At 41.6% G+C, this 12794-nt stretch overlaps 1 protein-coding gene across 10 annotated transcripts in view; it reads right to left on the bottom strand.

Annotated features, from left to right (window-relative positions):
* CARMIL1 (capping protein regulator and myosin 1 linker 1) overlaps window positions 1–12794 on the bottom strand; it is a 362886-nt gene that overhangs the window by 160840 nt on the left and 189252 nt on the right. The window lies entirely within an intron of this gene.

Below are 12794 nucleotides of genomic sequence, written 5' to 3'. Positions count from 1 at the left end.
TACCCAACATGATCATTTTCTTTCCAAAAATCAAGGCTTTTTTTAAAATAATTATCTTTATAACCATTTATAAATTTATTACCATTGTGTCACCTTTCTCTCTCCACTCCCCCCCCGCCCCAGGGTACAAGGAGGAGAGTATTATTACACATAATCACATCAAAACTTTACCATTAGAGATGCTTTTCTTTGAACCAAATGCTATAGCTCATGGTCTACTTCAAATGCAAACCTTTTTGGAAAGAATAATATAATCATTCCTCTCTTTTCTCTTGATTATTTATTGGCAAGTGGGAGGGTACTAGCCAGAGCTATACCATGCAGTGCTCAGGGCTTCTTCCCAGCTCTGTATTCAGAGGTCTCTGTTGGCACTACACAAGTGACCATCTCCCAGGGAGTGAACTGGGGTTGGCCACGTGCAAGACAGGCACCTCACTTGCTGTAGGATCTCTCCCGCCCGTTCCTTTTCTGTTTAACCTGTGCCATCATGAGTGAGCAGAGATGCCTCCCATTTAATTATTGCCAAGAAAGGTGGCCAGATAGGAATCACTTGAAGCTGATAAACTCCAATAGGGAAGAGGCTGTGACAAGCGACCTCAGTCGAGCCTCAGAACAGATTTTATCTTCTTAGAGGTAGATTTTGTAGCATGGCAATAATGCTTGAGGACTTCACAGATTAAAAACCTTAGATATTCCTTAAATGTAACAGCCAGTCTAGGAAACTGAATAGCAGATGGCTAATCCAGGGGCTGTGATGGGTGCAGACTGTATTCTGGGAGGAAGGGAGGAATACACAAACATTTGCCGTCCTGCAAGCCTGTCAACCTTGAGTTGCTCAGGAATTATCAACCCAGCCTGGTTCATGTTCTAGGGGAGACTCCGAAAACAGTGTAAACCCCATGTTCCCCCTTAATACCTTAGACTTGTCAAATAAGGTACCCAAAGAAAAGGACCATGCAGGCGGAAGAGATAGTAGGGGGGTTGGGTGTTTGCTTTGCACACGGTCAACCTGGGTTCAATTCCCAGCACCATACATGGTCTCCTGAGCCCCACCAGGAGTGATTCCTGGGCTCATAGCCAGGAGTAATCCCTGAGTACTGCCAGGTGTGGTCCACAAATAAACAAACAAAAGAACGAACAAACAAAAGCACCAGGCGGGTTGTTGCCCTATGGCAAAACCCCACATTCTCTATAAATATTACCCAAATTTACCAAGAAATGCTGATAGACTCATTTTCCCAGAGACATACCCTTAAGTTTTCTCCCATCTCGATATGACCCTGCTCTTTCTTCAATGTATAACACTTTCCCTTTCTGTTCCCTTCACATTTCTCTAAGTTCATTTCTTTAAGTAAAACTATCTCATCAGAGAAAGAAGAATGGAAGAAAGAAAGGAAGGAGGGAAAACCTGAAGACTGAGAAATGATCTAAAGGTCACACAACTAGCCTAAGCCTCTGGATGGCTGTTTCCCCAGTAAAGGTGGGTGTTCTGGAAGTTTCTACCCACAGTGCATCACTGTCAAACAGGTTTGACAATCACCGGGAGAAATAGACTTAAATAGATTTTAAACTAAATATTTCATAAACTTGAAAATGTGAATCCATATTGTTAACTGCAAAGACAGGGAGAACCATATATTTAGATTCTTGGAAAAGAATAACTAATAAATTCATGGGGGAGAGGTGAGTGAAGTAATTTTTAAAACCTGATTAAACCAATAAACAAAAGAGGGATGAGGAGGGAAGGTGAGATCCAATACCCCCAAAAAGTAAAGCTAGAAAAATATCTATAGATTTTTATACTTGAGCAAGCAATGATTAAATATAAATATACTAAATACTCAAACTAGAAGGGAAAGATAGCTTATATGAACAAAAAATATCAGATGTTTGAAAGAGGCACACTTGAAAATATATGGGATCAAAAAGATTTTAAAAACAGAAACATATGTAATCAGAAGATGTGAACATAAAATCATGGGGAGAAGCATATGAAACAGACGCTCGCCAAAAAAAAGATGATACAGCTGTAACAAGATAAGCTAGGCTTTAAGAAGCAATACTGGGCTGGAGAGATAGCACAGCGGGGAGGGCGTTTGCCTTGCCCAAGGCCAACCCGGGTTCGACTCCCAGCATCCCATATGGTCCCCTGAGCATCGCTAGGAGTAACTCCTGAGTGCAGAGCCAGGAGTAATCCCTGTGTATCGCCAGGTGTGATCCAAAAAGAAAAAAAAAAAAAAAAAAAAAAAAAAGAAGCATTACTAATGATTAATGTGGTATCTTGTTAATAAAGAATAGATTAAACACACATAAAATAACGTATAAGCTCTCTGTCAAAGAGAATACAAATGGACAAAAATTAGTATAGATACAGATTTCAAGAGAATTGAATAGATCTAGCATAAGTATATATATAAATTACCTAACAAATAGAAAATCTATTTCTTCAAAGTATACATGGAACACTTACAAAAAGACCATATGCTCAAACGTAATGCTTTCTTGACAAATAACATAGACTATATTCCTTAACCACAGTGAAATCAGGGTGTATATTTTCTGTTTGTATGTTCTCTCTGCTTCTATTAGACTGACAAAAATTTAACAAGATAACCAGAAAATCTCCAAATAATTAGAACTTAAGCAATATACTGCTAAATAACAAACTGAGTAATCCCCAAAAATTCATAATAAAATAGTTTGGGGGGGGTGAAGGGATTTGGGGCACATCTGAGGTATTCAGGGGCTGTGTACTTAAGTGTGACCCCTGGTGCTTGGGAAATTGAACCGGGGTTGGCCACATGTAAGGCTCATGTCTTACCCTGCACAATCGCTCTGGTCCCATAACACATATTTCAAAAGTATCTTGGTTCACATTGAAGGGGAAAAAAAGGATCCTATTTTTCTGTATACAACTAGATTCATGTTTAGAAGGAATTATACACACACACACACACACTACAGCCATACACACACACTGTAGTCATACACACACACACACACACACACTAATACAGAGAGCAGAATACAAATCATCTCTATTCACCTCAAATGCTTGAAAAAAGAAATCAAATACCTATCTATACCCACAAATGGAAGGAAGGAAATCTTTAGAAAGCAGTCTTAAAAGAGTAAACTGAAACAAATTTGTTGATCTAAATAAAAAAATGTTAAGATCAAGAAAGAATGATTAAATAAGAGAGGCGAAAAGGGATCAAGTTATTAAAATTAGGGAAATGCAACACCAAAACCATCCTACCTAGACTGCAAATATAACAGAAAGATACATAAATTCTCTGTTTCTAAAAAATGTTTCTATTTTAGGAAATATAGACAAATTCCTCATGGAAAATACAACTTCGAAAAGTTATGTAAGGAATAATCTCAGTAGGGGCCAGAGAGGTAGCCCAGGGGTTAGGGCAGTTGCCTGGCATGGGGCTAGGCCTGGTTTGATCTCCAGTGCTGCACTGGGCACCCTGAGCACAGAGGCAGGCGGAAGTCCTTCTCCCTGCAAACTATCTTCCCCCCACCCAAGAAAGGACTTTCTGGCAAGCAAGTCATCTCTGATTCCTACCTCAGCAGTCACCTATCAATTAAAAAATTAATTTATGGGGCTGGAGGGAATTTAAAAGCTTGAGGTACTGGCCACAGAGAGAGCCAAATGAGCTAGACTGCATGCCTGTTTATACAATCGTGCAAGTGGGCAGAGTCAATGCCAGGCACCACCTGACTGCTAATATAGCCCTGATGTTCCCTGTGCGATGCTGGGTCTGAGCACAAAGCCTAAGGGTCCAGCCTTCCCGAACACGCATGTGCACACACACGCACACTTAGGGAGATTCCCAAGCACCACTTGAAAACCTGCAGCTGGTCATGAAACAGAAGAAATTAAGTATTGAATATAATACGGAAAATCTAGGTAGCCTTACATACAGCAATGACTTTCTAGGTATAATAGTCAAGGTGCGATCATTGAACAAAATAACAGGTAAGCTGGACTTGATTGACATTTAACAGTTCCGCCCTACTCAGAGGAATGAGAGGACAAGCCAGAGACTAGAAGATGATGGCAAAGAGCACATCTGCTAAAGGACCTATGCGGAGTATACAGGGGCCTCTTCAAACTCAACAAGGGAATAACCAAATTAGAAAGTGAATTCAAGACTTGAATAGGCACTGCATCCAAGAAGACAGCGAGAACAAATAAGCTACGACCATCATATATCATGAGCTTTCCCATTGAGCTTTCCTCCCCGCCCCGACCAGGGCTCCGGCAGCCAAAGACCTCCAGGACCAGCCACCACCATGCTGAGACCACTCTCCGCACACATGAAGGTACTGGCAGAGGGACAAAGTCGCGCAGGTTCCGGGGCCGAGATTTCCAAGACTACTCGGATTGGGGCCGAGCATCCTCCACCCAGATCCTCCAAATTCCAGTAGGCGGGGGTCACACCCACCAACTGGCCCCCTGGAGCCGTGTAATCCCATCAGCGGCCAAGACTCAGAGACTATAAAAACCAGTTCCTGAAACCAGGCGGCCGCATTTGCGGCCGCGCAACATCTTGTTATGACATCTTATTATCTCACTCCTACTTTGGACAAACTGGCAGGCTACCGAATGTAGCCTGCCCACATGGCAGAGTCTGGCAAACTCCCTGTGTCGTACCCAATATGCCAAATACCAGTAACAATGATGGGTCTCATTCTCCTAAAGAGCCTTGAATATAATCTCAGGGCTAGGATGAAGGAGACGTTACTGGGGCCTGCTCGAGGCAATCGACAATCATACATCATCAAAAACCTCTACTTAAAACAATGACATACTACTACAAGCCAATGAGAATGATCTAAAATAAGGAATATTAGGGCTGAGGAGATAGTTCAGGGGTTACAGGGTTTTGCACACGGTTAGTCTGGGTTTGATCCCCAGTACCACATACGGTTGCTGAGCACCACCAGGAGGTGTGAGCTCCGAGCATCGAGCCCCAGGAGTAAGGTCTGAACACAGCTGGGTGTGGCCCCAAACCAAAATCAAGCAACAACAACAACCACCAAATTTTCCTGGTCAACGTTTGCTGCTGCCAGGCTGTAAGCTAGAGACTCTCAAACACAGCTGGTGGAAATGCAGAATGGTGTAGCCACTAGAAAGACAGTTTGGTGCTTTCTTACAAAACTAAAGACGGTCTTAATCAGACGGCAACCTTTCTCCTTGGTACTTATTCAATGGTGCTGGAAACCATAGGAGATTCTAGAAAAGGGGAGGCAATGGGGACAGTAGAAAGAACAGAGTCTCGCAGGGGACAAGGATAAAGAGGTGGAATATTGGATTGTCAGGGCAGAAGTTCCTCTGTAAGACACTCTAATGATGACCCAGGCCATTCTACTTTTGTTCAGACCCACAGAACTTAGAGCAGCATGCTTTAATACTTAGCCTTTTCTGCTGTGGAACAGAATCTGTCCCACACTCCAGTCCATGGTGGGGCATTTAAAATGAAGGATTTTTTTCTTTTTCTTTTTTTTTGGGGGGGGGTCACTCCTGGCGATGGACAGAGGTTACTCCTGGCTCTGTACTCAGGAATTACTCCTGGCGGTGCTCAGGAGACTATACGGGATGCTGGGAATCAAACCCGGATTCCGCGTGCAAGGCAAATGCCCTATCGTTGTGCTATAGCTCCAGCCCACAGATGTTGAAAGGTTAAAAACCTTTTTAACTGAAGAATGTGGACGGAGAATAGCAGGAGTGACCCTTCACATAGAGTATGGACTTAGGTCCATTACGTGTCACTGTAGGTTCACTGATGGTTACAAACACATCATTCTGTTGGGGATGATCAGAACAGGGCAGATGGCATCTGTGGGGACAGGGAGTTGAAGAGATTCCATTCCTTCTGCTCAATTTCGTGGTTAAAATAAAACTGTTCTAAAAATGCAGTCCTTTAAAAAGGAGGGAAGACGGCCACATTCGCACTTTTAAATCCTGATTCACAGTAACCACTGCCTCCTCATCACCAACTTTCTTTACAGATATTGTTTTTTTTACTTAGCAAACCATATGCAATGACAACATTTTTTTTAAATCCCCTAGGCCATGCTCTACATCTCCAAATCATGCAGAAAATACGGCATAGATCAAAGCTACAACCTACTACTGAAACTAATCTAGCGTTGCTTTGTTTGTCTTTCAGAAGATGACAATCTCCCATTCTTCTTCTTCCTGATGCAGTTGCAATACCATATAAAACTGAGAGCACCTATAACCCAACTCAAGGCCAGAAAGAACGGCTACTTCCGGTCTCCAGCAAAACACCCTCCTGGCTGTTGTTCATCCTTAGCCATGAATTGTCTTTAAATAGGAAGGTTGACAACAAAAAATAAAGACTCCAGTAGTACTTCCCTAATAAGTAAGAAAAAGTGAAGCCCCTGAATTAGAATAATGGTAAAGAAAGTCATGTTCAATCAGTTGTTTCAAAGTTAAAAAGTTAAAAGTTAAATAAAACAGGAAAACACTTTAAAGAGAACCAGAGACATGGATACAAGATAATCTGGTGAAAGTATTTTTAAAAGCAAATTCCAGGATGAGGAACTAGCTGCTGCTGCTTCTTTTTTAAAAAAAAAACTGGGTTGTTTCTTCCAAATGAAAAGGCCATTCTCTTCTGAGGCTCTAGAACAGCTAAATATCCCAGGACAAGAGTCCTTGGGGTCCCTGCTTGAAACCAACAGCTGTAGTATGGTCACTAGTCTCCAGTCACACCCATAACTTCCTTCCTTCCTTCCTTCCTTCCTTCCTTCCTTCCTTCCTTCCTTCCTTCCTTCTTTCCTTCCTCCCTCCCTCCCTCCCTCCCTCCCTCCTTCCTTCCTTCTTTTCCTTTTTAGGTCATACCCAGCAATGCATAGGGGCTACTCCTGTCTCATGCACTCAGGAATTACTCCCATATGAGATGCTGGGAATCGAACCCGGGTCGGCCGCATACAAGGCAAATGCCCTTCCTGCTGTGCTATTGCTCCAGCCCCAACTAGCTTTTATCTTAATAAAATGTTTTACTTTCATTTCCTAGACATCTACTAGACATAAATCTATTCTGTTTCTTTTTTTAAAATAATATCATGTTGCTAAGTGCTAATGGAATAAAAAACTTTTTTTCTTTTTAAAATGAGAACCAAGTTGATCTGTGAAAACAGATTATTACACAAAGGGGCTGTTACTTGGGAGTCCTTTAGAACCGAAACTCTGTCAACATAAATAAACAAAAATTTTAGGGATGAGGTGAAAGCTAAGAGGCTGAGCACTTTCTGAAACCACTTACTCAATCCAGTGCCGTGGAAGAAACCAATCACCAAGAAAACATTTCCTCACAAAGACAAGACAGAAGAGATCGTTCCACTTTGGGGTAAAACTACTCAATTTTGACTGTAACTTCAGAGCAGCGATTTAGAACAAAATTTATCACTAAAACATTTAGTTTGGAGTTACGTGATAGTTTGCCCTTCTTTTTTTTTTTTCTTTTTGGGTAACACCGGGCAATGCACAGGGGTTACTCCTGGCTCTGCACTCAGGAATTACTCCTGGCGATGTTCAGGGACCATATGGAATCCTGGGAATTGAACCCGGGTCTGCCGCATGCAAAGCAAACGCCCTCCCCACTGTGCTATCACCCCAGCCCCGGATTACCCTTCTTATGACTGATTTTATTTTTAATGTGTGTCCCTTTTAAGGGGCAATGATATATTTTTCCTTCTCTCAAAATATAACTATGATAGTTCCTTCTGCTATATGATATTTATGCCTCATTTTTCAAAAAAGTAATTCCAAATTGTTTTGTACATTTATTTGTTGTCTATTAAAGTTATAGATTAGAATATGTGAACATAGGTGAGAGTTAAAATCTTGGTATTAGGTGTAAATACACAGTGAAACATCTCAATTTCATAAACACAGCTGAGGGGAAAAGATTCAAGAACTAGGGAAACAGTAAGAAAAGATTCGTGGGGAGAAAAAGTGAGAGTCCATACTGAATAGTTAAAAATTCTAATCTAGAAGTCATGAAATTTGCATAAAAGTGGACCAACATGGAGAGTATCATGCTAAGTGAAATGGGTCAGAAAAAGAGGGACAGACATAGAAGAACTGCACTCATTTGTAGAATATAAAGTAACAGAATGGGAGACTAACACCCAAGGACAGTAGAGATAGAACCAGGAGGATTGCTCCACAGCTTGGAAGCCGGCCTCACATGCTGGGTGAAAAGACAACTGAGATAAAGAAGGGAACACCAAGTAAAGGATGCTTTGCAGGGCCCGCTCGGGATGGGAGATGTGTGTTGAAAGTAGACTACAGACCGAACATGATGGTCACCTAATGCCACAACACTCCAAAGGTAAGAGAGAGAGTAAAGGGAATGTGCCTACCACAGAGGCAGGGTGGTCGTGGTGGGGGAGGATGAGGTGGGGGTGGTGGGAGAGATACTGGGAATATTAGGGGTGAAGAATGGGCACTGGTGGAGGGATGGGTGCTCGATCATTGTATGACTGAAACTGTAAGCAAAAAGTGTGTAAGTCTGTACCTCATGGTGAGTCATCAATAAAAAATAAATTAATTAATTAAATAAAATTCTAATCTATGCACTTTCTATTTCTGAATCTTCTTTCACCCCACATAACTAGAAAAATATCAACTGCTTATGGCTAAACAAAAAGCACTTTTACATGACGTTACTGACTATAAAGGCTGTAAATGCTCTGTAATAAGCCCATCTTCCAATAAAAACACAGAGTTCTTTCCTACCACTTCCCAAGGAAATCCAGACACAACAGAAAGTCACAGTGACAGTGCAGGGGGCTGATTGATTATTCAGCAAGTTCAGGAGGGAGTTTAAACAAGTGGTCTTAGGGATGACTCCACAAACTTTACCCAAATCATGTAAACACAGTTTCTCATTAACAAAAGGAGAATCACAGGGCTGGGAGGTAGCTCAAAAGACTGGGTGCAGGAGCCCTGAGTTTCATCTCCAGTACACATGGTCTCCAGAGCACCACAGGTTGAAGCCTTCCCCCACAGAGAAAAAAAATGGGGGGAGGGGTGAGATAATAATACTTGCACTATTGAACTGGACAAGGCTATTTTATTACTCAAATGGGATGATCAAGTCAACATTTCTTGAGTGCACAGTGGCAATCAGTTATTATCCTGTCATCACATCATCTCATTTAATCCTTAAAGCACCCTTAAGTGGTAGGTACTACTACTACTATCTATTTTTAAGGACTCATAGTGAAGTTAAGTAACTTAGCCAAGAAAACTCAGCTAGAAAGAGGCAAAGCCCAGAATTGAATTCCAAGACACTCTGGGCTTCGCAGACAGAAATGAAAGATATAAAGCACCCAAAGAAACCATAAGCAGCCACTGTAGGATCTCTTCTTCTTGTCTGACATAGAAGATAAAATCACAGTCACCAACCGTCAGAAAAAAATATTAGGGTATGCCAGGTCAATATTTCTAAAAGAAAAACACCCCAAGCAAGGATTACAAATCAACTTCAAACAAAATAATCCAATTTAGAACAAAGGGAGGAGGCCTGTCAGGCTGGCAAGGATAATAAAAGATAATAAAAACGAGGTGACTGGGATGAACAACTAGGAAGAACGAAATATGCGTGTGCAACATGGAATGTGTATGTGGAATGTTCAAGGTAGAGAAGAGCTGAAATGAGCAGAGAGAACTGAATTCCCTGAAATGTTCAGCTTCGATCCAAGAAGTGACATCAAACCCAAAGAGTTAGTCATGGAAAGATAATTAAACCAGTAGACTGTGGGGAAAAAAAAAGCCTATTCTCATTTACATATATATGTTTTCAACTCTGGAATCTAAAGTGCATTACATTAAATTTTATTTTATACTTGGACATAGGTCAAAATCAGATAGTGATCACTAATGGACCCTTACTGATTTATTTTCTGATCATTCTATTTTCCGGTCCTTCAGGTTTCGTTGGAATAAGCAATATAAAGTAAATTTGTTATGTGCCAAAGGGAAAAGGCTAGGATTGGGAGCGAAACTGTGGATATTGGTGGAGGGAAGGTCACACTGGTGGTGTTGGAACCCTAAATGCTTGAAACAACTGTATAATGAACAACTCTGTAAAACATGATGTTTTTAATAAATCTCAATTTACAAAAAAAAAGATGAGAGTCTATTGTTTTCCTGAAGTGAGTTATAAAGTAGGCAGCATTAAAAAATAAAGATTAATTTCTAATTTGAAAAAAAAAAACAACACTGTACTGTATACACCAGTGGACTCACCAAAGAATGAATTAATTAAATTAACTCTTTTTTGTTCTTTATACCATGATCCACACAATAAAAGTTGATATCATGATGCAGAACCTTATTAAAAATATATATAAAATAATAAGAGTCAGAGAGACAGTACAGTGGTTTAAGTGCTTGCTTTGCATGTGACTGATCTGGGTTCCAATCCCAGTACTACACATGATCTCCTGATCACTGCCAGGAGTGAAACCTGACCACAGAGCCAGGAGCAAGTCCTGAGCATCCCTGGGTGTGACCTCAAAATTTGCAAAGAAAAATCATTTTTCATCTGCTTCTTTGGTTTTTGGTTTCTTGATGTCTCACATATGAGTGAAACCATATAGTATTCATTTCTTGACTGATTTCACTTAATAGTATATCTTCTAGGTCCAAGTGCTTCAAGTGGCAGGATTTATAATATATATGTCATTCTCACTGTCCTCCTGTTGTTCATCAATTTCCTCGAGCGGGCCCAGTAACATCTCCATCGTGAGACTTGTTGTTACTGTGTTTGGCATATTGTATATGTCACAGTCGCTTGCCAGGCTTTGCTGTGCAGGTGAGATACTCTTGGTAGCTTGCCAGTTGCTGGGCTCTCTGAGAAGGGCGGAGGAATTGAACCTGGCTTGGCCAGGCCAGCTGCGTGCAAGGCAAACTCCCTACTGCTGTACTATTGCTCCAACCTATCTATATATACGTAATTTATATTATATATTATATTAATATATATTATTTATATTATAGCTAAATAGTATTCCATTGTGTACAGAAACCAAACCAGATAGTTCAGTGAGTAGGGCACTTTCCTTGCATGCAGCTGACCTGGGTTTGACTTCTGGTACCCCGTATAGTCCTTGAGTTCTACCATGTTTTTCCCGGAGTGCGAAGCTCTGAGCACTGCCTGGTGCGGCCCAAAATTTAAAAATAAAGAAATCAGACCTTTATCCAAGCATCTGATGATGGTGTTCAGGTATTGTCATGCTCCTATAACTATGGCTGCAATAAACTTGAAAGGTGCAAATATTTCTTTGAATTAGTGTGCCTGTATTTGTTGGGTAAATATGCAGAAGTAAGATAATGGGGTCATATGGAATATATATATAATGTATATATTTTTAACATAAGGCACACAGTTTTAATTTATCTTGGGGGGAGTGGGATTATGATCACAGCTAGCAGGGCTGCATGGAATTTATCTAGCTACACATAAGGCCATCATCTTAACCCCCTTACTCTCCAGCCCCTCTGTAGTGCATTTATTTAGTTGAATTTTTAAATTTTTAACATTTTTTTCCGTCTGTTTGGGGGTCACATCCAGTGGTGCTCAGGGCTGACTCCTGGCACCATGTAGAGGGACCACTCATAGCTGTGCCAGGGATCCAACCAGGTTGGCGTGGGCAAGGCAAGAACCTTCACCCTGGACTAGCTCTCCAGCCTTGTTAATTCTTAAGGAGTGTTCCTATTGCTTCCCATAATGGTCACCCGCACTGACACCTCCCCCCCCCCCCCCCCCCACACACACACACACTGCAAGAAGCATTCTCTCCAACACTTCTATCTCTGGTCTCTCAGTTAATAGTCATTCACACATGGGGGTGGATGGGGGAGGGGGGTGGTGATCCCGCACTATTATTTTCTATTCCATTTCCTTTTATTAAAAGACACTTCACAGGTCAGAGTGATAGGAAAGCGGATAGGGCGTTTGCCTCGCACAACACACGGCCGACCTGGGTTCGATCCCCGGCATCCCATACAGTCCCCCAGGTACCACCAGGAATAATTCCTCAGCATTGCTGGGTGTGACCCAAAAAGCAAAATAAACAAATAAATAGATAAAGAAATCATTCTCATGACCTAGTCAACGCATCTCAAGACCTGCTAACAGGTCTTTGACCTGCAGTGTGGAACCAGCTTGTCCCTGTGCTGGTCTCCCAGAGGGGAGGAGGACGCCTGTGTCCTGAGTCCTCTTGCTGCCTGCACGGCTCTTGCAGAGAGCAGGGTCATTACTCAGTCTACACCGCTGCCATCTACATCCTCTGCGTTAACCCAGCAGCGGCACTTCGAACAAACAAGGCTTCCTGGCCTTTGTACGCACGCCGCAAAAGGCGAGCTGTTCAGGTCCCAGAGGAGTTGCATCGACTTCCACACAGAACATAGCACCCAACTTTCCAAGAGTCTTCAAGAAAGGATCCTCCCCTGGTGAAGGGTTCTGGGCCAAAAATCAAATTCCACCTGCTGTTTTGATTCCTCAGAATTCTTTGCTGCCCGATCGCACACAACCTACTTGCTTTGTTTCTCTTAAAGTTTCTTTGGAAATAATCTCCCCTGGTTTGGTCCCCTTGATGCACAATAAAATTCAATTACAAATCCCCTATCATGCTTTTGGTTTTTTTTATTGCTTTCCAACATAAAATATTAACGTGGAATACCTCAGCAACAAAAAACCATGACAAATTTGTCCTCAGATTGAAATTCTTCTTAAGTGTTT

The sequence above is a fragment of the Sorex fumeus genome, unplaced genomic scaffold (genome assembly GCF_029834395.1).
Source record: "Sorex fumeus unplaced genomic scaffold, SorFum_2.1 ptg000094l, whole genome shotgun sequence".
NCBI lineage: Eukaryota > Metazoa > Chordata > Mammalia > Eulipotyphla > Soricidae > Sorex > Sorex fumeus.
The sequence above is the reverse complement of the archived record's forward strand: the minus strand, read 5'-3'. Positions and strand labels throughout refer to the sequence as shown.